General features: G+C 45.6%; 1 protein-coding gene across 5 annotated transcripts in view; it reads right to left on the bottom strand.

Annotated features, from left to right (window-relative positions):
* Positions 1 to 26,851, bottom strand: part of TBL1X (transducin beta like 1X-linked) — a 266,324-nt gene that overhangs the window by 73,395 nt on the left and 166,078 nt on the right. For 4 of the 5 annotated variants that reach the window (XM_018043751.1, XM_018043750.1, XM_013976726.2 and 1 more), the window contains one exon: positions 8,009 to 8,097. The gene's annotated coding sequence lies outside the window, so the exon portion shown is untranslated. The remainder of the gene's footprint in view (positions 1 to 8,008; positions 8,098 to 26,851) is intronic. The other variant, XM_018043752.1, reaches the window with a different exon arrangement.

The following is a 26,851-nucleotide window of genomic DNA, read 5'->3' as shown; positions in this document are numbered from 1 at the left end:
GTCTCACCTCCTGGCTTCCCTTCTCCATAACACCGGGGGTGATTTAGCTGATCAGTCGTGTCCAACTCTATGCAACCCCATGGAATGTAGCCCGCCAGGCTCCTCTGACCATGGGATTCTCCAGGCAAGAATACTGGAGTAGGTTGCCATTTCGTCCTCCAGGGGATCTTCCCGACCCAGGGATCCAACCTGTGTCTGCTGTATTGGCAGGCGGATGCTTTAGTGAGCCACCAGGGAAGTCCGTAACATTGCTCTCTTTTCAAATGGAAACTGTGTTTTCCAGTGGCCAGTTATGAAACTAGAAGTTTAACGTGTGCATCAACATTTACATATAAATGCTCCTGTACACACTGCTGGAGACGAAGGTGGAGAGGAAGCAAGCCTGTTTCAGCAGGTTGCACACCTGCTCTGCTTGCGTTGACTGAAACGAAGCCGCCACGTAACTGCTGGAAACGACTGCAAACTTTTTGTTGTTGTTCAAAGACAGTAATGAGTACTGTTCAACAAATGATGGCTTTTACAGTTGGACTTCAGCTATTGCAGAATATATATATACAGAATAGATTGGACAAAGAACAAGAAAATGTCAACAGTGGTTTCAGCTTCTTTCCCGCCCCCCAGACTTATCTTCATTTTAGTAAAGAGTATTTGCATGCATATTATTCTACAGTAAGAAAGAGAGTCCCCCCCAAGGTAAGATTTTTCACTAATTTTATATTCAAATTTATTTACTTGGGAGCCCAATGGTCCAAAATGATAAACACAATCAAAGAAGTATTCTTTCCTCACCGGAGTTCACATGCCCAGCAGTGGCACGCATGCGTGCCAGCTTGCGTCAGTGTGTCTGACTCTTTGCAACCCTATTACCTCAGCCCGCCAGGCTCCTCTGTCCATGGGATTCGCCAGGCAAGAATGCTAGAGTGCGTGGCCCTGTTCTCCTCCAGGGGATCTTCCCAACCCAGGGACTGAAAGCCTCCTGCATTGGCAGGCGGGTTCTTAACCACTAACGCCACCATCTGAATAAGAGAGTGAAGTAACCTAGTAAGATTGTAGTCCTCAAAAGGATTTTCATGACTAATGATGACGTCCACGATACAGTGCTATGTGAAAAAAAAAAAAAAGGAGGCTTCAAATGGAATGTGTGTGTGCCTAAGTTTCATTTTGTACACACACACAACGCCTCCCCCGGTGGCTCAGTGGGTAAGCAATCTGCCTGCATCGCAGGAGACCCAGGTTCGATCCCTGGGTGGGGAAGATCCCCTGGAGAAAGAAATGGCAATCCACTCCAGTATTCTTGCCTAGAGAATTCCATGGACAGAGGAGCCTGGCAGACTACAGTCCATGGGGTTGCAAATAGTCAGACACGACTTAGCAACTAAACCACACAAACCACACACACACACACACACACACACACACACACACACGTGTACACATAAAAGATACCCTCTAAAATGTAAATAGTAAAATAAAATACACCGGTCTCTCCAGGGCTGGGATGATGCTGGACTTAAATCCATGTACATGTGGCGTGCCTTTTCAGTATTTTCCTAATTTCCTCCTACGAACGTGAACTGCAGTCACATTCATTAGAATGTAATTAAAATCTGGCAGCGTCTTCAGAAATCAGTATGAGAACAACCCAGCTAAGGAGGAAAGAAATTGGCAGGGTTGAGACAGCAGGGAGAAGGGAGCCTCCTCGGGTTAGAGAAATAATGACGTGCTTCACAGAAATCAAAAAACACCCCCAGGGTGAGGCCTTCAGAAAGGGGCCTTTCTGAGCCTATTTGCCCGCCCAGATTCATTAGTGGCTGGTTGGTGAGCTCCGTTCCGACCCTGTGCACACAGGCATAAAGCATGGAGATGCGAGAGGACCGGGTGTCCTGGCCCAGGTGTGCTGCCAAGACCCCATGTCCCCTCCCGAGCAGCCATGGGTCCCCATCTAGAACCCTCTGAGCTGCACACCCTGCCCAGCCCACACTCCTCTGCCAGATCGGGAGGCAGGTCCAGAGGGAAACCTTCCTAAAAAGTCCACCCCGATGACAGCAAGCCACTGCTAAGAAAGGTCTGCGTCACAGAGAGACAGACACACATGTAACTCCAACAACACAGTTTCACTTTACAGCCTTCCGTCCACGCGGTGAAATGCAAGTTCAGGCCCCCAAGCTTTCGCAGCTAAGTGCCTCGGGAGATACGGACAACTTCAATGTAAAAATGCCCTTTCCCTTCTTTGCTGGAGGACGTGGGTCTGCCAGCTAAGGCTTCCGATTAGTCTATAAATTAATTTACAGACTTTAATTATCTCTGAGACCAAGGGGCTGGAATGAGAGTCTCTGCACTAGGCCCTCTGATAAATCACAAGATTGTACACAGGCTGGTTACGAAAGCTCTCAGACACAGTGATTTTCAGCCACATACGCAAGATTTATCTTGGCCTGGATGACTCCCTTTTCTGTGGTAGGTGGAGTCCTAAGTGAGGTCATCGACTCCTATAATGTGGTCTCCAGAGTTTTGAAAAAAAAAAAAAAAAAACAAAACAAAACCCTGTGGCTTTCTCTGTAAATATAAAGGCAGGTGATGCTTTGCCCTCTGAGTCAGCCTGTATCTCAAAAACCTTGGTGCTCAAATAGGGAGATGTTGAGGGCAGGGGGAGGAGGGGGCGACAGAGGATGAGTTAGCTGGATGGCATCGCTGAGTCAACGGACATGAGCAAACTCAGGCCAACAGTGAAGGACAGGGAAGCCTGGCATGCTGCAGGCCACAGGGTCGCAAAGAGTCGGACACGGCTGAGTGACCGAACGACGACAAAAGAAATACATTGTGATGCCTCAGCTTTAAATGAGCATGGTTACCCATGGCTCTATTCTTGCCTGGGAAATCCCTCGCACAGAGGAGCCTGGTGGGCTACAGTCCATGCGGTCTCAAAGAGATGGACACGAGTGAGCACACATGCACACACACCAACAACAACAACACACTGCGTAAAAGAAAAATACTAAAAGCATCGTGAAGTCGAGCATCGCAAGAGGGTCCTTTGACACTTAAATCAGCAAGCAGAAAGCGTTCAGTTTTCTCATCCAGCGCTCAGCAGGTGAAATTCCCACAGCCAGAGGACTGCGGCGATCAAAACACACAAAGAAATACTGATGGGAGCAGGGAGGGGTCGTCGGTCTCGGTACTGTGGACACTCGGGACCACATGGACCTCTGTGATGGGTTCCCCGATGCCCTGGAGGATGCTGAGCAACATTCCTGGTCTCCACCCACTGGGTGTCAGGAGCAAAATCTTCCTCAAAGGTCTCCAGACATGATCAAATGTCCCCTGGGGAAGACTGGTTACACATGTCCAGAGCCACTCTGCTCATGGAAGGGCCTACAATTCCTAAAGTCCATGAGGAACTGCAGGGTCTTGGCCGAGCAACCACAACTTAGTAATAAAGTGTGAGTCCCTTCAATTGTGTCTGACTCTTTGCGATCCCATGGACTGTAGCCCGCCGGGTTCCTCTGTCCATGGGGATTCTCCAGGCAAGGATACTAGAGTGGGGTTGCCATGCCCTCCTCCAAGGGGATCTTCCTGACCCCAGGATCGAACCCGTGTCTCCTGCCCTGCAGTCGGATTCTCTCCCATCTGAGCCACCAGGGGAAGCACGATGTGGATGCTGTCTTAAGCTCTCCATGGACCTCACATGATAGGGGCCCTTCAACTCAGAGCTCACGGTTGGAGGAGAAATGAGACAGGTGTCTTTCTCGAGGTCAAGGCTGGTGCACTACAGCCCACAGGCCGATTCACACGTTGCCCACCTTCCGTAAGGCTTAGGAGCTATCCACGGAGCCTGCTCCTACATGGTTGCAAGGACAATCAAAACAGTCCTATTCTGCCACTCCTGAAATTGCGATGACTCTGGAATCCCAGTGCCCATCGGCGACGTGTTACCGATGTCACTCAGCCACGCTCGTTCATTGGTGTATGATCAGCAGCGGTTCTCACAGGGTAGAGGCAGAATAAAGTAACGGAGACCCCGGGGCCCACAAAGCATCAACATCTCCTCTCTGGCCCTTGATGGAAAACGTCTGCCAACCTCGCTCTCCCGAAGAGTCTCCCCTCTCTACATTAGAGCACGCCCGCCTTGTCGCTTTGCGGCCGGAAATCTTCCTGTCTGGGAACCTGAAGGTGATGCCCCAAGAATGTGGACGGACGCTCCACGGGGATAACCCACCGGTCTCTCTGCAATGAAGAGCCAAGAAGACACCGCAGCCGTCATCTGCTGTTTGTCCGTTGCTTTCCGAGGAGGGACCTGCTGCAACTAGGCAAAGTCAAATGGGAACAGACCAAGATCCATCTGGTCAAAGCTATGGTTTTTCCAGTAGTCCTGTATGAATGGGCGAGTTGGACCATAAGAAGGCTGAGGACCGAAGAATCGATGCTTTAGAACTGTGGGGCTGGAGAAGACTCTTGAGAGTCCCTTGCACTGCAAGGAGATCCAACCAGTCCATCCTAAGGGAGATCAGTCCTGGGTATTCATTGGAAGGACTGATGCTGAAGCTGAAACTCCAATACTTTGGCCACCTGATGTGAAGAGCTGACTCACTGGAAAAGACCCTGATGCTGGGAACGATTGAGGGCAGGAGGAGAAGGGGACGACAGAGGATGAGATGGCTGGATGGTATCACTGACTGGCTGGACATGGGTTTGAGTAAACTGTGGGAGATGGTGAAGGACAGGGAAGCCTGGCGTGCTGGAGTCCATGGGGTTGCGAAGAGTCACACAGAACTTGGTGAATGAATAACAACAGGAACAGACATGAGCCCTCACTTTCTAACGCACAGCACCCAGCACAGAGAGAAAGGGCTGTGATTTACAGCTGACTCCCGAGCTCACCGTCACGGAGGTACCATGGGCACTGTGGTATGTGAGCAGCAATGCCTTTCCCCAGCATAATCCCAGATGAACATCCGCATGTCGAAATCGCACAGGGAATCATCAAAGGCTACACAAAATTCCAGAGTCATCTATGAAGCTAAACACCAACGCCCAACTCACAACAGGAAGTCAACGTGTGTGCTCAATTCAGCTCACTCAAAGCTTATGTGTTCCCTGAATACTGAATTCAGACTCAATCAAGACACTGGTGAGCAACGGACGTTCTCTCTCCCCTCTGCCCTCTGACATTTAAACTATGACTCAATTGCGTTTTTAAAATACTGACTGATGGCGCAGCCACTTTGAAAAAGTTGGGATGATTCTTCCAAACGTTAAACAGAGTTACCATATGACCAAGCAATTCTCCTCTCAGGTATATACCCAAGAGAAAATGAAGGTACATATCCAGATAAAATTTACACACAAATGTTCATGGCAGCGCTATTCTGAACAACTCAAGAAAAGTAAACACGACTCAAACGTCCATCAGCTGATGAATGGATAAATAGCATAGTGGTACATCCATACAAATGGAATATTCTTTGCCCATTAGAAGACTCATGCTACAACCTGAACATGCGATGTCACAGACTCAATTAACCTTTTCTAATTCTTTATTTTTAAAAAAACCAAACTACCCCTTCCAGATAATTAAGAAAAATATTGAAATTCTAATACAGCTGGCCCTTGAACAAAATGCAGTTTGGGGTGAAAATCCCACACAGCTGAAAATCCACTTATAACTACAGTGGGCCCTCATATCCATGGTTCCTCATCTGTGGATTCACTCATGGACTCTGCACAGCAGTTAGTTACTGGGGAAAAAAAAAACCCACGTATAAGTGGACCGGTGCAGTTCAAACCGGTGCAGATGACCCCAGTCAAGGGCCAACGGTACGTATTTACCTTGCTACATGTTTGCTCTTAAACAAAAATACCACATAAGATTGTTCCTGTGGTTAAATTTGGGCCTATCATTTTACTTCTGATTGGTTCTTTTTAAAGCAGTACAGCAAAAAAATCTTCTGCAAATTTCTACCTTTTATGTTTTTAAAATAACAAAACTCCTATCAGCATTTTTTTTCCCATTAAAACAATTAAAGAACCAGAAAACACACACAAAAAAGGATAAACTCAAACGCTAAAATTCCGTCTCCCAAAATATCAACAGCGCTTCTTCTTGATAGAGGGTGGAGAGGGGAACCATCAGCTTTAGGTTGAGACATGGGCTTCAACTCTGGTTTTTCATTTTTTGGGGGGTCACAAGGCTTTCAGGATCACAGTTCCCTGACCAGGGATGGAACCCGTGCCTCCTGTAATGGAAAGTTCAGATTCCTAACCACTGGAACCACCAAGGAACTCCCTGGGCTTCCATTCTTGATGTCTGTGCATCTGTGATTGTTTGGTTTGCTCCTCTGGGCACTCCTTATCATCTCACTAGATCTATTGATAGTAAGCTACATGTTTTTCTAATAACTTTCAAGGTTAAGTAGGAAATCAATTTGCAGATAGACACAAATCATATTAAGAAACTAACAAAGCAAAGAATTAAGATACAGGAGCCAAATAAGATACAGACTCATGCCCTCAATTATAATCCATTTTGCTGCTTAATTTTAATTCATAATGCTGATGAGAGGCATTGATTTTAGAAGGTGTCATCTGCTCCTGGTAAGACCCAGAAAAGTTTAAAATAGCTGGTTCCATATTCAGCTTCATCTTCAGTTCAGTACAGTCGTATCCAACTCTTTGCGACTCCACAGACTATAGCACGCCAGGCTTCCCTGTCCATCACCGACTCCCACAGCTTGCTCAAACTCATGTCCATCGAGTAGGTGAGGCCATCCAACCATCTCATCCTCTGTTGTCCCCTTCTCCTCCCGCCTTCAATCTTTCCCAGCATCAGGGTCTTTCCCAATGAGTCAGTTCTTCGAATCAGGTGGCCAAAGTATTGGACTTTCAGCTTCAGCATCAGTCCTTGCAATGAATATTCAGGACTGATTTCCTTTAGAATGGACTGGTTTGATCTCCTTGTAGTCCAAGGGACTCTCAAAAGTCTTCTCCAACACCACAGTTCCAAAGCATCCATTCTTTGATGCTCAGCTTTCTTTATGGTTCAACTCTCACATCCATACATGATTACTGGACACACCATAGCTTTGACTAGATGGACCTTTGTTGGCAAAGTAATGTCCCTGCTTTTTAATATGCTGTCTAGGTTGGTCATAGCTTTTCTTCCAAGGAGCAAGCATCTTTAATTTCATGGCTGCAGTCACCATCTGCAGTGATTTTGGAGCCCAAGAAAATAAAGTCTCTCACTGTTTCCCCATCTATTTGCCATGAAGTGATGGGACCGGATGCTGTGACCTTCATTTTCTGAGTGTGGAGCTTTAAGCTGACTTTTTCTCTCTCCTCTTTCACTTTCATCAAGAGGCTCTTTAGTTCCTCTCCACTTTCTGCCGTAAGGGTGGTGTCATGTGAGTATCTGAGGTTATTGACATTTCTCCTGGCAATCTTGATTCCAGCTTGTGCTTCATCCAGCGGGGCATTTCACATGATGTGCTCTGCATAGAAGCTAAATAGGCAGGGTGACAATATACAGCCTTGAGGTACTCCTTTCCCAGTTTGGAACCAGTCTGCTGTTCCATGTCCGGTTTTAACTGTCCGTGTCTTGACCTGCATACAGATTTCTCAGGAGGCAGGTATGGTGGTCTGGTATTCCCATCTCTTTAAGAATTTCCCCAAATTCTTAGAAAGCAAAAAAGCCCAATTCATCTTAAAGAATCAAGTTAGTAGCACATCATTATTTAATAATGCTTCGCCTATTACCTTCATGGAGAAGGAAATGGCAAGTACTCCAGTATTCGTGCCTGGAGAATCCCATGGACAGAGGAGCCTGGTGGGCTACAGTCCACGGGGTATCAAAGTCAGACATGACTTAGCGATTAAACAACAATTACCTTGAACTTCAGCAAGACGACCTCAGACACATATCATTTTAAAACAGAAGGTGTTCAGTTTTGGCAAAATGCAGTTGTGTTTGAAACGAATTTCAGGTAGAGAACAAAGATCAAATGCAGGGGTGTACCTTTAGGGCGACTTCATGTGTAGACCTCTGAACCAGTGGGCTCCCCAGCACCTGATCATAGGAACCGCCAAGTGTCTGCTGGGACCTGCCTGGTGAGAAACAACGAGACTGAAAAACAGGAAAACAACAAAACCAAAATAAACCTGAAAATCCTTTGGGAATTGTTCACCTTTGATCTCGCCTATTCTTCTTTTCCGTTGTGATCTCAAACACGTGTTACTGTTTCATACCCTCTGTCTTCAACTTTTATACAAACTATGCACTTTTATTTGCAGTATAAAAAAGGAAGTAATTAAAACCAGCCATCAGCATTATGGTACGTGCAGAGATCTACAAGGAAAACCTCTCAAAGTAAGTAACATTGGTTTTAGGGCAGACAAGGGTTCTGCTATCATTCAATGATAATAAACGCCCACTTGAAACATCTTTGTTTTAGGGAGTGTATCATATACAATCAATCAATTAAACTGTACACATCCTGAAGAGAAGAAAGATGCCTCACAGAAAGTTTATAAAGAGTGCTTGGGCCAACGTTACGATAATCATGGCACGCATGTTTGTGTGCAGATATTCGCTCATTTATGTGACAGGGAAACATTAGAATCTCCCCCCCTACCTTCTTTCGGCTTCCTAAAATAAAGCAAGGAAGCACTGACTACTAGGTCTCAAGTTTTCCTCTATTATTCTCCTACATTTCCGTTTCAGAGCAGTTCTGTATTTGCACAGATTTCTACAGAAGCCAGGGGTGTATCTCACAAGATAATCCTTCATATCACAAACTTGCTTTTTTCAGTCAGTATACATACAAAGCAGTCAACCAGCCTCTATTTCAGGATATGCACCTCCTTCCTTACAAAATGTCTTTGGTTGGGGGTGAGTCCAGCCTCCTACAGGGTTTAAATTATCCACATGCTCAAAAACTAAGGAAATTACATGACTACTGCTTTCTGTAAATTCTTGTTCAATAGTCTTAAGTGATATAAAAAGGTGCCAGGTTTAATGTAATTCAAATTCAGAAGCACGGCTATGAATGAAGCTGTTTCTTATTAGTGAATTAATCAGAACCTCTTGAAATGTTTTTAAGGAAAGTCAAGGAAATTATTCCCACTGAGGTATGTTTATAGTTACACTGTTCAAAGAAAGGAGATTAAAAAGATTCTATAAGCAGGTTCATAGGCTGTTAAGTTTCATTACAGTACATTTTTAAAACATCATAAGGATCTGTAAGATGGAAGTAATAACCAGAACAACTGAAAAAAAATCTACCACCGAAGGAAAATAAGATTTAAACGAAACTCTACAGCTGTTTGAACAGGCATTTGAGGGCATCAGACCGAAGCAGGGACAAGGGAATATGGACTTTTCTTATAAAATAAAAATGCATTTCATTATGAAATAAATTCTGTAGTAGAGATGAAATAGGACAATACTCCTGAGACTAACCTGATGCAGAAAGCAACTGACTGTTTTCAGGACTGTTGCAAACCCAAAATAGCCTTCTGATGAGACTGCTAAATACGATAAACTATCAAAGTATGAGCAGATGTCACCACAATAAGCCCCAAATTGCTTGAAAATTAAAACATTAAGATCCACAATAATTCAATTAGGCAATTAATATATAAACAGCTCTTATTACAAGCTGTTCAGAAAAAAGAAAAAAAAGCCTCAGTATTTAGTTTGGACCTATTCTTTGGTCCAAAACAGATGGTAACTCACAAATTGAAGGTTATCTTTGATGTAAGTTGTTAAATTCAGTAAGAGTAATTAACATCATGTGTGTGTCATAAACACACACAACATGTGAAATATGACTTTGGTTAATGACTTTCTGGTTATACAACATGACAAATTAATTAGTTTACTGCTAAAAAATAAGAAGTTAAAGTGAGAAATCTGACCTTCCAATACCTTGTCATTCCTGATTTTCCCATTACAAACAACCAAAGAGAACCACTATCTATAAACCGTGCTGGCAAGAATTTATGGGACTGAGAAGTATTTGTGGGATATGCAAATGATTTTAACAAATGCAATACATTCCTTAATTGTCAAAGGGAAACACAGAATGAAACTGACTGTGAGTCCCTCAGTCACGCCCAATTCTTCGTGACCCCATGGACTGTAGCCCACCAAGCTCCGCTCTCCATGGAATTCTCCAGGGAAGAATACTGCAGTGGGTTGCCATTCCCATCTTGGATTTAAGAAGGGAGTGAATTGAATTGGATTGATTACATTGAATGAACTGAATTGGACTGATTGCACTGAATCAGTTGAATTGAACTGGATTCCATTCAATACCAGGGGATCTTCCCGACCCAGGGATTGAACCCGGGTCTCCTGCATTGTAGAGACTCTTTACCGACTGAGCCGAGTTACCCGTAATAAAAACATGGAAGCATCATGGCACGTCCACAGTGGCAACACAGGTGCTTTCAACCAGGGGTGGCTGTGTCCTCTGCCCCAGGGGACTCTAGGATATTAGGCAACGTCTGGAAATATTTTTCGGTTGTCCCAGCTGGAGGAGGGAAGCTACTGGCATAGCAGTAAGCATCTACAACTCACAGAACAGTCTTCCACACAGTAGATAGATCAGGCCCCCAAATGCTAATAATATCCAGAAACTATATTTTAATGGGACAGGCTTTAGCGTTAGGTAGGTTAGACTAGGGAAACAGAGTCCAAGATGGTAGTCAGAGGAAGGGACGACGAGAAGAACCACGTGCAGAGGAAAGGAAAGGAAAAAGCCCATGAAAAGGAAAACTTGAGGCCTGGAATAAGAACCTCTGGGGGGGAAGAAGCCTAACACGGCCCTTTCCCTGATTGGCTTGACCATACATCCTAATTGCATTCCCTTCCCTGATTGGTTGCAGACACAAGCCCTATTTTGCAAGGGGAAATAGCCAATGGAGCCCGAGAACCGCCAAGGGGAAGAGAAACACGTATGCAAAGGGAAACGGAAAAATGAGACCAGACCACTCCAGTGGGTGTGGGTCCACTCTCCCGTCTGAAGACTGTCCTGCCTGTGGCTTGCTTAATAAATCCTGCCTGCTTGAGCTGTGTCGGTCTGTCGTTTTAATTCTTTCCTACGAAGAGACAAGAATGGAGGGGAAGAAACCTACTCGACAGTAGACTCACCAAGCAGACACTTCTCTTCACGACTTCTGCCTGATTCTTACTGTGCAATATTAGAAGTAACGCTTTCACATGGGCCTTAGACTCAGAAAGGAATGCCTAGGGGACACTTTAGCCTAGATTGTCACCATCTAAAACGGGTTACCGAGGTCAACCATAGATTCTGTTCAGAGAAAATGGTTCACTAAGAGACACAAAAACATCAGATATCCAACTGCAAAATAATTCAGGGCATTCAGTGAATTAAGAGCATGAGAATAACAATGAATTCTGATAACATTCATTACAGGGGGCACATGTCCTGGTAAGCGAACTAGGACCCCACATGCTTCGAAGCATAGCCCCCCAAAAAATTCTGATAAAGAAGAAATATTTAAGAGCAATGAAGCGAAATAATAACTATTACAGAGAGAAAGTCTCTGGAAAAACAGGAATAGCAAAACATGCAAGGGTCAGCAGATAATCCCATCACTTAATGAGGCACAAACGAAACCAAGAAGAAACTGCATCATTCATTTGAAAGAAGAATATCCCTGTTTGCAAAAAACATTTTAAAAAAGGAAGAAAAATGGCTTTAACAAAATAAAGTTGAAATTTGAGTGGAAGGGCTTGAAAATCAAGTATAAAAGATTATAAGAGAGGAAGTTTATAGGCTTATCCTTTTCTGTAAATACACGTAACATGTAAACGCTTTCTATAATAAAGAGCCCTGAAAAAAGTTTAGCAAAATGTTGAAAATTTCTGATGCTTTGCAATGAATACTTGGAAGTCCATTATTCTCTTCATTTCTTAGTATGTTTGAAATCTGCCAAAGGGTTTTTTTTTTTTAATTCACATAAAAAGATCTGTGAACTTACTGATTTGCCCTTTTTATTTATGAGGCTGTATGCTACTTTGAAAGCAAGAACAGTGCCTTATACCATCTCTTTGTACTTCACTGTGGCTAATGTACTACTCTACATTCAGGGATAAACAGCTCATCAGGGTATGCTGAAATGTTAAAAACAAAACGTCTTTTTTGTGGGGAGCTAGATACAGTTAAGTGCCTTCTAGCTCTGAGATTCCATGCTATCAAGTTTCAATTTATCTGCTTATGCTTAACTCTTAACTCACCAAGATACCAAAAATTACCTGGCCAGGTGATCAAGTCACGTGTTAATAAGTCCTTTCCAAAGCACAGGTGAAGAGATTCCAAGCTTGGCTTGTTTTTCTCAATCACAAACCAGCAAATTAAAGAGAGAAGGAAGCAACCTTTGCCATATTGTCAGGGGTCTCACACCTTGATTTCAAGCAGTTTATGTCTGAGTTCCCTCCGATATTCACTTAAACATCCATGATTAACAGGAAAGTAGAAAAGAGCCTCCTCCCAGAGGAAAGGACCAGGGAACTGGAGCTTTGAGAAAAGACTAACATGTGACTTGACTGCTGCACTGGAAAACTAAGAGGAAAGAGGAAGTGAACTCGCAAGATTTTTTGCACAAGTAAAGAAACCACAAATGAAACAAAAAGACAACCTACAGGCTGGGCTGCAGTTCAACAGGGCTCAGTTTCCAAAACACATGAATAGCTCATACAACTCAATAACAGAAAACCAAACAACTCCACCAAAAAATTGGCAGGAAACCAAAGTAGATGATCCTCCAAAGAAGACACACAAATAGCCAATGAGCATATGAGAAGATGCTCGATGCTGCTGATCACTGGACAAATTCAAATCAAAACTACAATGATGCATCACCGCACACAGGTCCACATGGCCATCCTCAAAAAGTCTACGGATATTAAATGCTGGAGAGGGTGTGCAGAAAAGGGAACTCTCGTACCCTGCTGGCAGAAATGCATTTGGTATGGCCCCTGTCAAGAATGGTATGCTGCTGCTGCTAAATCACTTCAGTCGTGTCCGACTCTGTGTGACCCCAGAGACGGCAGCCCACCAGGCTCTCTTGTCCCTGGAATTCTCCAGGCAAGAGCACTGGAGTGGGTTGCCATTTCCTTCTCCAATGCATGAAAGTGAAAAGTGAAAGTGAAGTCGCTCAGTCGTGTCCGACTCTGTGCGACCCCATGGACTACGGCCTATCAGGCTCCTCCGCCTATGGGATTTTCCAGGCAAGAGTGCTGGAGTGGGGTGCCATCGCCTTCTCCAGAAGAATGGTATGGAGGCCCCTTAAAAAAAACTCAAAGCAGAACTGCCATAGGATTCAGCAATCCCACTCCTGGGTATGCCGCTACTGCTGCTAAGTCGCTTCAGTCGTGTCTGACTCCATGTGACCCCATAGACGGCAGCCTGGGTACATATTTAGAGAAAACCCTAACTCTAAGAGATACATGCACCCAAATATTCACGGCAGCACTTTGCCCAGCAGCTAGGACGTGGAGCAGCCTGAATGTTCACTGACAGACAAGACGGTAACGGTGTGGGATGTTGTTGTTTAGTCAAGAAGTCGTGTCTGACTCTTCTGTGACGCTATGGCCGGTAGCCCACCAGGCTCCTTTGTCCATGGGATTCTCCAGGCAAGAATATGATAGTGGGTTGCCATGCCCTTCTCCAATATATCCATATCCACCTACACACACACAGACACACAGACACAGACACAGACACAGACACAGACACAGACACAGACACACACACACACACACACACACACACACACACACACACAATGGAATATTACTCAGACATAAAAAAGGATGAAATAATGCTATTTTCAACAACATGGGTGGACATAGAGATTACTGTACGAAGTCAGACAAGGCAAACTCATCACATATATGTGGAACTTAAAATATGGCACAAATGAGCTGAGTTACAAACCAGAAAGACTCACAGACACAGAAAACAGATTTATGGTTACCAAAGGAGACTGGGGAGGGGATAAGCTAGGACTTTAGGACTAGCAGACACATGCTACTATACTTAAAACAGATAAAAAAACAAGGTCTTTCCGTGAAGTACGGGGAACTACAGTTAATATCATATAATAAGCTATAATGAAAAAGAAAACTAACCGTAAAAACGGTTTATACATAGTTGCATCCACTGTGTATCTAAGTGCCTTAAAGTCATGTAATCCTGCTTATAAATAATGGCAGAATCCTTCCTACCAGAATGTCACAACATGTTTTCAACGAGGAGCCCAGGTACCACCACGGGCAGTGTCAGACCAGGGGTTCACACACAGCAAATCATCGCTTTCTTGCCATGATGCCTTCCTGGCTCTGAGCTGCAGGAAGCAGAAATTTTGTGAATCACTGTCCTTCGTACGGTAATCTCTAGGTCCGCCCATGTTGTTGAAAATAGCATTATTTCATCCTTTTTCATGTCTGAGTAATATTCCATTGTATGTATATATATATATGTGTGTGTGTGTGTGTATATATATATATAGATGGATATGGATATATTGGAGAAGGGCATGGCAACCCACTATCACTGGCCTTCCCTGGCGGCTCAGCTGGTAAAGAATCCGCCTGCGATGCGGGAGACCTGGGTTCCATCCCTGGGTTGGGAAGACCTCCTGGAGAAGGGAACGGCCACCCACTCCAGTGTTCTGCCCTGGAGAATTCCACAGACTGTATAGTCCATGGGGTCGGACACGACTGAGTGACTTTCACTTTCCTTCTCCAGCTTGTCTATGTACGTAGGTTTTCCCCTAGAAAAATGACACTCCGTGCTCAGTATGTAACTCTCCCAAACTTTGCCTTTTCAGACACATGCTGAGATGTTCCTGACGACTTCCTGACAGATTGTGAATACACCAGTTGCTAGACACGCTAATAAACGGCGGTTCTCCTGCTGGAAGACTATAGATTCCCCCAAAGAAATATAAAACCAACGTGCATTTCTCTAGACTCTGGAAGGCTACAAGCTAAAGATGACAGCGCTTGACGAAAATGAATGCAAGTATGCCAAGATGGTAATGACTTACAAAAGTAAACTCTACTTTTAATATCATAATAGTGTCGAGAAGTAGGGCAGTCCTACATGAGCCTTTACCCGCTGGGAATTAAAATCAGGCCATGATCCTCACTGCTCCTTTCACTCACCGAGCTAGGAACACCGGTGCCGTGAGGTGAGAGGTCACACTGCATTAATCAGTTCCAAGGCGATGGCAACCCACTCCAGCACTCTTGCCTGGAGAATCCCAGGGACGGGGGAGCCTGGTGGGCTGCCGTCTATGGGGCCACACAGAGTCGGACACGACTGAAGCGACTCAGCAGCAGCCGCATGTCCTATCATCGCATTCCTCTTTGAACACCATTCGTTTTTGGAATATTCTTTATTTACATGGAGTAGTTATTTTCTGTCACTATACTAAAAGGTTACCCAATTCTCTTTATATGTAAACTGGCAGACAAGAGTAAAGGGATCCGTTCTCTTTTAAGAGTTCTATTTACAACACACACAAAAAGATTCTGTGTTGTTTCGTTCATGATAAACACTAATTATGTGCATGAATTTCAAGGGGAAAAAAAGGGAAGGAAGGGAGAGGAAGGAAGAAGAGGGAGGAAGGATTGGGAAGGAAGGGGGAGGTAGGGGAAGGAAGGGAAAGGAAGGGGAAGGAGAAGGAAGGGAGAGGAAGGGGATGGAATTGGAAGGAAGGGAGAGGAAGGAAGAGGAAGGAAGGGGAAGGAACTGGAAGGAAGGAAGGGGAAGGAAGGAAGGGGAAGGAAGGAAGGGGAAGGAAGGGGAAGGAATTGGAAGGAAGGAAGGAGAAGGAATTGGAAGGAAGGAAGGGGAAGGAAGGGGAAGGAAGGTGGAGGAAGGGGAGGGAGGGGAGGGAGGGGGAGGGAGGGGGAGGAAGGGAGGGGGAGGGAGGGGGAGGAAGGGAGGGGAGGGAGGGGAGGAAGGGGAGGAAGGGAAGGGGAAGGAAGGGAAGGAAGGGGAAGGAAGGGAGGGAAGGAAGGGGAAGGAAGGGGAAGGAAGGAAGGAAGGAGAGGGAAGGAAGGGAAGGAAGGAAGGGGAAGGAAGGGAAGGAAGGAAGGGAAGGAAGGGGAAGGAAGGAAGGGAAGGAAGGGAGAAGGAAGGGGAAGGGGAAGGAAGGAAGGGGAAGGAAGGGGAAGGGGAAGGAAGGGGGAAGGAAGGGGAAGGAAGGAAGGGAGGGGAAGGAAGGAAGGGAGAGGAAGGAAGGGGAAGGAAGGAAGGGAAGGAAGGAAGGAAGGGAAGGAAGGGGAAGGAAGGGAAGGAAGGAAGGGAAGGAAGGGAAGGGAAGGAAGGGAAGGAAGGGGAAGGAAGGGGAAGGAAGGGAAGGAAAGGGGAAGGAAGGGGAAGGAAGGGAGGGGAAGGAAGGGGAAGGAAGGAAGGGAGAGGAAGGAAGGGGAAGGAAGGAAGGGGAAGGAAGGAAGGGAGAGGAAGGAAGGGAAGGAAGGAAGGGGAAGGAATTGGAAGGAAAGAAGGGGAAGGAAGGGGAAGGAAGGGAGAGGAAGGAAGGGAAGGAAGGGGAAGGAAGGGAGAGGAAGGAAGGGGAAGGAAGGGGGAAGCTCGGTGTTTTGTATCCTCGATTAAAAGGCCCAAGGAGCAGGCATTTCAACAAAGGCACCCTATACGCGCGGAGTGCGTCTCACATGCAGAGTTAGGAGGAGTAGCGCTGCAGGATCCTTCACAGGGGATGTACTTGTGTGGCTCTATTATTTGTCTAACTAGGCTACTCTGCCGACAATCCTCCCCTTTTCTAAAACCGAGTTTAAAAATCGGGAGACATTCAGGATATGATGCCCGAAGAGGGAACAGCTCTAGACTGCTAAAGCAGGGGTGAGCACACTTTCTCTGCACGAATCTTGGACCCTTGACAGCCAAACTGAGTCTGCTACAACTGCTCACGCCTGCTTTAGCTGAAAAACAGCTGCAAATGGTACATAAATGGGTGTTGGGTATGCTTCAACACAACTTAAAAAAAAATAGACTGCAGGTGGGGTTGGCCTATAGGTAGGAGTCTGCCGATCCCCGCCTGACGGCAGTATCAGTGAAAATCACTCAGTCGTGCCTGACTCTGCGACCCCATGGACTATGCAGTCCATGAGATTCTCCAGGCCACGATACTGGAGTGGGTAGCCTCTCCCTTCTCCAGGGGATCTTCCCAACCCAGGGATTGACCTGAGGTCTCCCACATTGCAGGCAAATTCTTTACCAGCTGAATCACAAGGGAAGCCCAATAATACTGGAGTGGATAGCCTTTCCCTTCTCCAGCGGATCTTCCCGACCCGGGAATCAAACCAGGGTCTCCTGGATTGCAGGCAGATTCTTCACCCACTGAGCTGTCAGGGAAGCCCAAGGCAATATCATGTTCATTTTATTAAGGTGTGTACTCCAAACTTGTTGTGTACATGTGTGCAGTCACTTCAGTCGGGTCCAACTCCTTGCGACCCCATCGACTGTAGCCCACCAGGCTCCTCTGTCCACGGGATTCTCCAGGCAAGAACACTGGAGTGGGTTGCCATGCCGTCCTCCAGGGGATCTTCCCGACCCAGGGATCGAACCCGCGTCTCTTATGTCTCCTGCACTGGCAGATGGGTTCTTTACCACGAGTGCCCCCTGGGAAGACGACCCATATTACATTAAAACAGACAACCTTCTAATATCCTCAGGGGGACTTTAGACGATTGACAGAAGTGGTCTATTCGAGAAGTAAAACAAGTCTCTGCCTTGTTTCTGGGAATGACCACAGTGGAGGGGGTGCCGCTGACTGAGGGGTGGATTTCAGCCCAGGTTCTTGGTCTCTGGGGGACACACACACACACACACACACACACACACACACCTGCCATGGGGAGCCTTCAGGACACTACTGCAAATGCCCTTCTAGGTTAAGATGACGCTTTCAGAACCCAAGTGCAAAGTCTCATGAAACTTCCCAGTTCTTTCATGGATCGTGTAAGTGTGAAACTGAACAGAATAAATCTCAAAGGTGTGCAGATGGCATCTCTCTCCCCCCCCCCCCCGCTTTTAACAGGTTTCGTTTTCAGATTAGTTTTGGATTTCCAGCGGAAGTGACAGGCAGGTACACAGATTTCCTGTATACCGTTTGCCCCTACACAGGCTCCATTTCCCTCATTATCCAGGTCCCCCAGCAGAGGGCCCATCTGTTACAACTGATGAACCTACAGTGACATTATCACCTGAAGCCCACAGGTTAGATCAGGCTGTGGCACCTTCTATTATCACCTGAAGCCCACAGGTTAGATCAGGCTGTGGTACCTTCTATTATCACCTGAAGCCCACAGGTTAGATCAGGCTGTGGCACCTTCTATTATCACCTGAAGCCCACAGGTTAGATCAGGCTGTGGCACCTTCTATGGGTTTTGACAAATGACATAAACACACCTGAGCCTCCCAGGTGGCGCTAGTTGTTAAGAACCTTCCCCCTTCAATGCAGGAGACCTACGAGACGCAGGTTCGATCCCTGGGCCAGGAAGATCCCCCGGAGAAGGGCACAGCAACCCACTCCAGTATTCTTGCCTGGAGAATTCCATGGACAGAGGAACCTGTTGGGCTACAGTCCATGGGGTCCCAAGGAGTCAGGCACGACTGAGCGACTTTCACTCACTCACTCAAGAAAACCGAGGCTTAGCGGACTGATGGGGTCGAAAGAAGTCGGACGTGACCGAAGCGACTTCGTACACATGCACGCACGTGTCTACCACTACACCACCATCAAGAATACTTTCACGGCCCTAAAAGTTCTCTGTGCTCCAGGGGCTCATCTCCGCACTGAAGATGGTGTTGCAAAGAGCTGGGACACAACTGAGTGACTGAACTGAACTGAATATTCCACTGTCTAGATGCAACATTCAAATATTTATCCATTCATGTATAAAAGGACATCATGCTTTCTCCCAAGTTCTGGCAATGATGAATCAAAGCTCTATAAACGTATGTGTGCAGGTTTTTCCTTTGGGTACATTAAAAAAAATGCCATTAAAATGATATTAAAGGACTTGCCTGGTGGTCCAGTGGCTAAGTCTCCACGCTCTCATTGCAGGGGGCCTGAGCTCGATCCCGGGTCAAGGAATCAGATCCAACATATGCAACTAAAGATTCTGGATACAGCAATGAAGCCTAACGACCCACAGTGTTGCAACTAAGACCTGGGCAGCCAAACAAATCAACATATTTTTAAAAGAGTTATCTAATTAACAGATGTTCATGGGAAAGATTTAAATTGTGGGCAACTGTGTCCCTGCAGGGTCATCAGTCATGTCCGGAGATATTCCTCACTGTCTCAACTCTGGGGAGGGTCTCTGGCATGGAAGGGGTAGAGGTCAGACAAGACATTCCCACATGAGAAAGGGTTCTTGGGCCCTCAATGTAACTAGTGCTGAGGCTGAGAAACCCTGCTGTTGCTGTTCGGACACTCAGTCCTCTCCGACTCTTTGCGACCCTGTGGACTGCAGCCCGCCAGGCTCCTCTGTCCGTGGGATTCTCCAGGCAAGAGTGCTGGAGTGGGTGGCCACGCCTTCCTCCAGGGGATCTTCCCGACCTGGGGATCGAACCCATGCCTCTTACGTCTCCTGCACTGCCAGGCAGGTTCTTTACCACTAGCGCCACCTGGGAAGTCCTGAGGAACCCTGGTGTGAGGATGAAATGATAACTCTCCCTGGGTCCACTCAGTCTCACCTCACAGAGACTGCCTCTATTTCCCAGCTTCCCCTGCAGTCCTACAAGTGCCCACCGGGGGGCACCCTGCCTTTTAACACAAATGTGCTCTGCTACCTGTCCTTGAATGTGAGTCATGAGAGGTGCGGGTCACTGGTTTTCATCTCAGCACCTGCCTACACAAAATAACTCGGCGTCCACCTTTTCTCGCGCAAGTGTGCATTTTATCAAGTTCCTTTAGGTCCGTGATATAACTTAACTGTCACATCAATCCTTTTGTTATTCCCACTGTCTAGCTGAAAAAGGCCAAGCTCTAGAGAGTTTAAGTGAAATAGTCCAGACTGGTTTCGCAGCTCAAAAATGGTCAGATTTGTTTGCTGTAGTTCAGAAGCTCAGTTGTGTCCGATCCTTTGTGACCCGATGGGCTGCAGCACGCCAGGCCTCCCTGTCCATCATCAAGTCCCGGAGTTTACTCAGACTCATGTCCACTGAGTTGGTGATGCCTTCCAACCAACTCATCCTCTGCCGTCCCCTCATCCTCTTGCCCTCAATCTTTCCCAGCATCAGGGTCTTTTCCAATGAGCTGGCTCTTCGCATCAGGTGGCCAAATTACCGGAGCTTTAGCATCAGTACTTTCAATGAATACTTAAGAGATGATTTCCTTTAGGATGGACTGGATGGATCTCCTTGCAGTCCAAGGGACTCTCAAGAGTCTCCTCCAACACCACAGTTCGAAACCATCCATTCTTTGGCGCTCAGCTTTATGGTCTAAATCTCACATACATACATGACTGCTGGAAAAACCACTGCTTTGACTAGATGGACCTTTGCTGGCAAAGTAATGTTTTTGCTTTTTAATGTTCTGTCTAGGTTGGTCATAGCTTTTCTTCCAAGGAGCAAGCATCTTTTCATTTCGTGGCTGCAGTCACCATCTGCAATGATTTTGTAGCCCAAGAAAATAAAGTCTGTCACTGTTTCCATTGTTTCTCCATCTATTTGCCATGAAGTGATGGGACTGGAAGCCATGCTCTTAGTTCTTTGAAGGTTGGTTTTTAAGCCAGCTTTTCCACTCTCCTCTTTCACTTTCATCAAAAGGCTCTTTAGTTCCTCTTTGCTTTCTGCCCTAAGGGTGGTGTCATCTGCCTCCCTGAGGTTATCGATATTTCTCCTGGCAATCTTGATGCCAGCTTGTGCTTCATCCAGTCCAGTGTTTCTCATGATGTGCTCTGCATGTAAGTCAAATATGCAGGGTGACAATATACAGCCTTGAGGTACTCCTCTCCCAAAATGGAACCAGTCTGTTGTTCCAAGTCCTGTTCAACCTGTCCGGTTCTTGACCTGCATACAGACATCTCAGGAGGCAGGTAAGGTGGTCTGGTATTCCCATCTCTTTAAGATTTTTCCATAGTTTGTTGTGATCCACACAGTCAAAGGCTTCAGTGTGGTCAATGAAACCAAAGTAGATGTTTTCCTGGAATTATCTTGCTTTTTCTATTATCCAACAGATGTTGGCAATTTGGTCTCACACTCCTGCGCTGGTCTGAAATGTATTTGGTCATTTGCACTGTGTGTATACCTGTGTTAGTTGCTTCGTCGTTTCTGACTCTTTGCGACCCTATGGACTGTCCCAGGCTCCTCCATCCAGGGGACTCTCCAGGCAAGAACACTGGAGTGGTAGCCATTCACTTCTCCAGGGGATATACACGACTCAGGCATCGAACCGGGGTCTCCCGCACCGCAGGCAGATTCTCCACCGCCTGAGTCACCAGGGAAGCCCTCGCTTGCACTTTATCTACAAGCAACTACGCTATATTCAGTTTTGGATTTTCTGTGATTTTTTTTTTTTTCCCTTCACCCAACCGCCTTCCAAGTTTCTGCAGTTAGCCTTGACATCTAGAAGATCAAAGCCAGAATGGGAGTGAGTCATCCTGGGGCTTAGCATTCCGTTCACGTGCGCGTCTCTCCCATGGCATCAAACTCAGATCCACAGCGAATGTCTTATTTATAGCGACTGTTTATTTATAGATGAGCAGGATGACCAAGAGCACCCTGACCCCTACCGAGAAAGCAGCGTGTGTGCGGCTGGATGAGGAGAGGCAAGTGCAGAAAAAGGCGGTTCCTTCCTGATTCGTGGAATGCAGTTCTTGGGAGATAAAACACACCCTATTTGTCATTAAAATTCTTCCTGAGGGCGTCTGCCTTCAAGATGTTAACGCTTCTCTTGTTCCATCACTAGTACTGGAGACTTGTGAAATCACAAGCAACCATTATTATTCATGTCATGACTGGGGACTTGCCTGGGAGTTTAGTGGTTAAGACGTGACACTTTCACTGCAAGGGGCATGAGTTTGAGCCCTAATTGGGGGACTAAGATACTGAATACCTCGAGGTAAAGCCAAAATGCACACAGACATATATATACATATATATATATACACACATGTACACACACACTGATGACTGTAAAATCATAGCTAAATGTGTACAGTGTGCATTCTTACAGCAGGCCTCATGTCATGCAACTACAGCTATTGAATACGGATTTTCCAAACCAGAAAATGAGAGCTGGGAATTACCTGGGCTCTGTGCTTTCAATGTCAAGGGTCTAGGTTTGATTCCTGGTCGGGTAATTAAGATCCCATAAGCCCTTGTGGTGCAGTGAAACAAAAAGAAAATAAAAGTCACCCACCACTTTTTTAAAGTCTTTCTTGATTTTGTTACAGTATCGCCTCTGCTTTATGTTTTGTGTTTTTAGGCCTGCGGAGTCTTAAGCTTCCCCGACCAGGGATCAAATCCACACCTGCTATATTGGAAGGCGAAGTCTCAATCACTGGATCTCCAGGGAAGTCCCGGCCCACCTTTTTTAGAATTCTGATTCCTCACTGCCCCTTCCTCCTACGTGAAGGCTGCTAACCAGAACAGCCTCACATGTGGGTGCCAGTCAGTCAGTCAGTCAGTCCTCCAAAGCTAGGGACAAAGAGCACATGTGGGTTGGTCTGTCTCGGATAAGATGACTCAAACAGTTTGAGAGTTCGTTTCTTTCTAGCTTTCATGATATGTTTATCTCCACGTGAGGCACTTTCTACTATGGGCTCCAATATCACTGGGGATGGCGACTACAGCCATGAAATTAAAAGACACTTGCTCCTTGGGAGAAAAGCTATGACCAACCCAGACAGTGGATTCAAAAGCAGAGACATCACTTTGTTGACAAAGGTCCGTCTAGTCAAAGCTATGGTTTTTCCAGTGGTCATGTATGGATGTGAGAGCTGGACCATAAAGAAGGCTGAGCACCAAAGAATGGATGCTTTGGAACTGTGGTGTTGAAGAAGATTCTTGAGAGTCCCTTGGACTGCAAGGAGATCCAACCGGTCCATCCTAAAGGAAATTGGTCCTGAATATTGCTAAGAAAAACTGATGCTGAAGCTCAGATACTCTGTCCACCTGATGTGAAGAACCAACTCATTTGAAAAGACAGTGATGCTGGGGAAGACTGAGGGCAGGAGAAGGGGACGATAGAGGATGAGATGGATGGATAACATCACCGATATGATAGTATCACAGATAGGAGTTTGCGTAAACTCCGGGAATTGGTGATGGACAGGGAGGCCTAGCGTGCTGCAGTCCATGTGGCCACAAAGAGTCGGACACGACTGAGCTACTGAACAATGGACAACAGCAAGTATGCAATTATTTGGAGCAACAAACACTTGAGACAGTTCGTTTGAAGCAAGACCAAGAGATCCATCAGTTAAGTAAAGCCTCCCCTTTTACAGCAATCTGACATAAATTCTGCGAGGCAGGTACCACCTCTGTAAGCCGATGGGTGTGTAGTACCAAACAACAGCACACCTCAGGGATTGAGGAGGCACTGCAGGGCCTGGCATTACACACGTCAACACACACGTCAACAAAGACTTGTGGTCTCCTGTAGCTTCAGAGGGCGGCTGACTCTTGAGACACAAAAAAATAACACGCAATTTAACGCCAGAAAAACAAAAGCACAATTTCATGAGTATCCATGGGTCAACAAGCCCTGCTTGGCTGGCGCTCAGAATTCCCAGATTCATCCCAGGGAGTGATGGTCCCTGCTGGCTTTCCAGGGTGAGTGTCACCCTGCGTGATCAGGGATCAAAGGCGCACACGTAGGGCAGGGCTACAGGACACGTGCGTCATGCTTCAAGTCTGCACGGACGTGGTCCCCGCAGCGATTTCATCATCACCCTCTGCCACCTCACAGACTTGGGAGAGCCCATTGCTGGGCAGTCAGAACCTGGAAGCCATCCCAGGTGGTCTGGCATTATATATCCCATCTCCCTCCCACTGTACCACTGGCCTATCTTCAGATGCACTTTTGAGGTACTAAAAAAAATAAATTGAACACACTCGCACATACTGGTTCTTCTAGCCCTTTATGTTTGCCTTGAAGGCCACATTCTTGCCTCTGTCTTGGGTGGCTAGTCTCAATCACGCCGTTCTTCACGCCCACTCTAAGCTGGCTTCCTTTTCTCCAGATTCCAGCCCGGCGTTATTTCCCAGAAATTACACTCAGTGCTTGGAAAGGGTAGTGGTTCCCTTCCGACACAAGCTGGCGGACTCTCGGAGAAGCAGTGTGGTCCTGGCGTGACCTCAGCTAAACCCCAGACTCCTTCGCTAGGGCTGTGTGTCCCCTGGTGAGGAACTTAACCTCTCTGGGCCAGTAGAGGAGCATGGTGTGCTTAACAGTTATGCTGCTGAAATTCACAGATTCAGACACATAAAGCCGGATGTGTAGGCCTGTACAGAATGATAGTTAACTGCAGCATGCTAACAGCTGTGGAGTGGTTACTGGAATGATGCTGCGTTCCCTCTGTTCTGTTCATCATTTGTTTGCATTTTTAAAGAAAAAATAAAAACCAAGATGATTAAATATACTAATATATAAAATTATATTATAAATAATAATTATGTATAAATATAATACATAAATCTATAAATGTATTAATATATTAATATATCGAATATATTAAATATAATTATATATAATTTTCTTAATAATTATATTAACATATTGTTGATATAATTATACATTAATATATTTAACCATCTTGATATATCTAAAAGCCAAGAAAAAATAAAAACCAAGATGATTATATTAATATATATAAACTGTATTATAAATAACAATAATAAATGATATATAAACCTAATATATAAATCTGTAAATAATGTATAAATATATTAATATATTGAATATATAATTAAATATAATTCTATAAAAATAATTATATATTAATAGATTTAACCATCTTGATATACTTTTATATATATAATCATATATATATACTTTATATATATATATATATATATATATATATATAAAAGCCAAGATAAACCTACATTTTCACCAGTAACTCCCACAAAGGAATAAACATCAGAAGTTTCTTTAACGGGATTAAGAGAGTCACGTAAGTGAAAGTGTAAGAGAATGATGTTTTTGTTTCCACTGGAACATCATCACAGTTATCTCTGGTTTTTTCTTAAACGGAAACTAACTGCTTGGTTTTCAAACAACTGATCTTTGAAGTGAGCAAATGTGTCTGAGAAACGAAAAGAACAGGGTCAGAAGAAGGAAAGAAACCCATCAAGTTAGACGGAGTGGAGATGCTACAATTCTCGGCTCTAGCAGCATCTTCATGCTACACCCATCGAATGATTTTATCTGCCTAGCGTTCTTTTACTGACCCCCCTTTCCCACTCTAGTAAGCAGTCAATTCAGTTCAGTTCAGTCGCTCAGTCGTGTCCGACTCTTTGCGATGCCATGGACTGGAGCCCGCCGGACTCCTCTGTCCGGGGAATTCTCCAGGCAAGGAGACTGGAGTGTGTGGCCACTCCCTCCTCCAGGGGATCTTCCCGGCCCAGGGATGGAACTTGGGTCCCCTGTATTGCAGGCCGATTCTCCACCGTCTGAGCCACCAGGGCGGCCTAATGACGGCAACCACAGTAAAACGCAAATGCTCTGTGTCCTATAAACAGCAAGTATAAAGGAAGACTAGGATTTAGGTGAATATCCTAGTTTAAGCTTACTCTGATTTCCTTTGAGCCTGTTCAAACTTCTCTGGGGTCCAAAGATCACCCTCATGAATTATGGAATATGTTAAATGCCTAAGTATACTGCAGTGTGCGTATAGGGCTTCCCAGGTGGCGCTAGCGGTAAAGAACCCACCTGCTGATGGAGACATAAGAGGCAGAAGATCCCTTGGAGGAGGAAGCGACAAGCACTCCAGTACTCTTTCCGGGGAAATCCCATGGACAGCGGAGCCTGGTGGGCAACAGTCCGTGGGGTCGCAAAGAGTCGGATGCGACTGAAGTGACTTGGCACGTCTGTACTATCGTTTGGAAGGTATATGAAGCTGTTCTGGGGATGCGATTTCTGACAGCACACTAAACAGAACAAAGTGGGACCCTGCAATGGTGCTGGGAAGATGTCACTGGTAAGAGGGAACTGGCGCTGGGTCAGATTACCTGCTTGTGCAAACAGAACTAGTCACAAGCCACACGCAGCCCGAAACACACAGAAACCCTCTCTGCAAAAAAATGCTGAAACGCCCTGCACTTTCACGTATGACATTTACATGGTTTTACAGAAATGCCACAGATTAAAAATAAAAGTGTCTTTTGGTAGGACAGAAGCCTTGTTCCTCCAAAAAGTATATGAGAAAACTAAAGTGAACTTTGAGAATCTTTCTCAATTTGGTTCCTCCATTACACAGAGATTTACTTACTCAAATAAGTAGAGAAGAGACGGCCCCTTACAAAGAAAAGAAGGCAGAGTCTGGAAGCTGGAGTAGAAAAGTTAATGTGTCTGAAAAGGGTGACTCTCAAGTTTAACTGGGGACTTTACACTGTGCATCTCCCGCTGACAAAGGTCAGTATCGTCAAAGCTATGGCTTTTCAGTAGTTACGTACAGATGTGAGAGTTGGACCATAAAGAAGACTGAGTGTTTAAGAAGTGATGCTTTTGAACTGTGGTGCTGGAGAAGACTCCTTAGAGTCACTTGGACTTAAAGGCGATCAAACCAGTCAATGCTAAACACTCACTATTCAATGGAAGGACTGATGCTGAAGCTGAAACT

Source organism: Capra hircus (assembly GCF_001704415.2).
Source record: "Capra hircus breed San Clemente chromosome X unlocalized genomic scaffold, ASM170441v1, whole genome shotgun sequence".
NCBI classification, from domain to species: domain Eukaryota; kingdom Metazoa; phylum Chordata; class Mammalia; order Artiodactyla; family Bovidae; genus Capra; species Capra hircus.
This window is presented reverse-complemented; position numbering and strand designations above follow the sequence as displayed.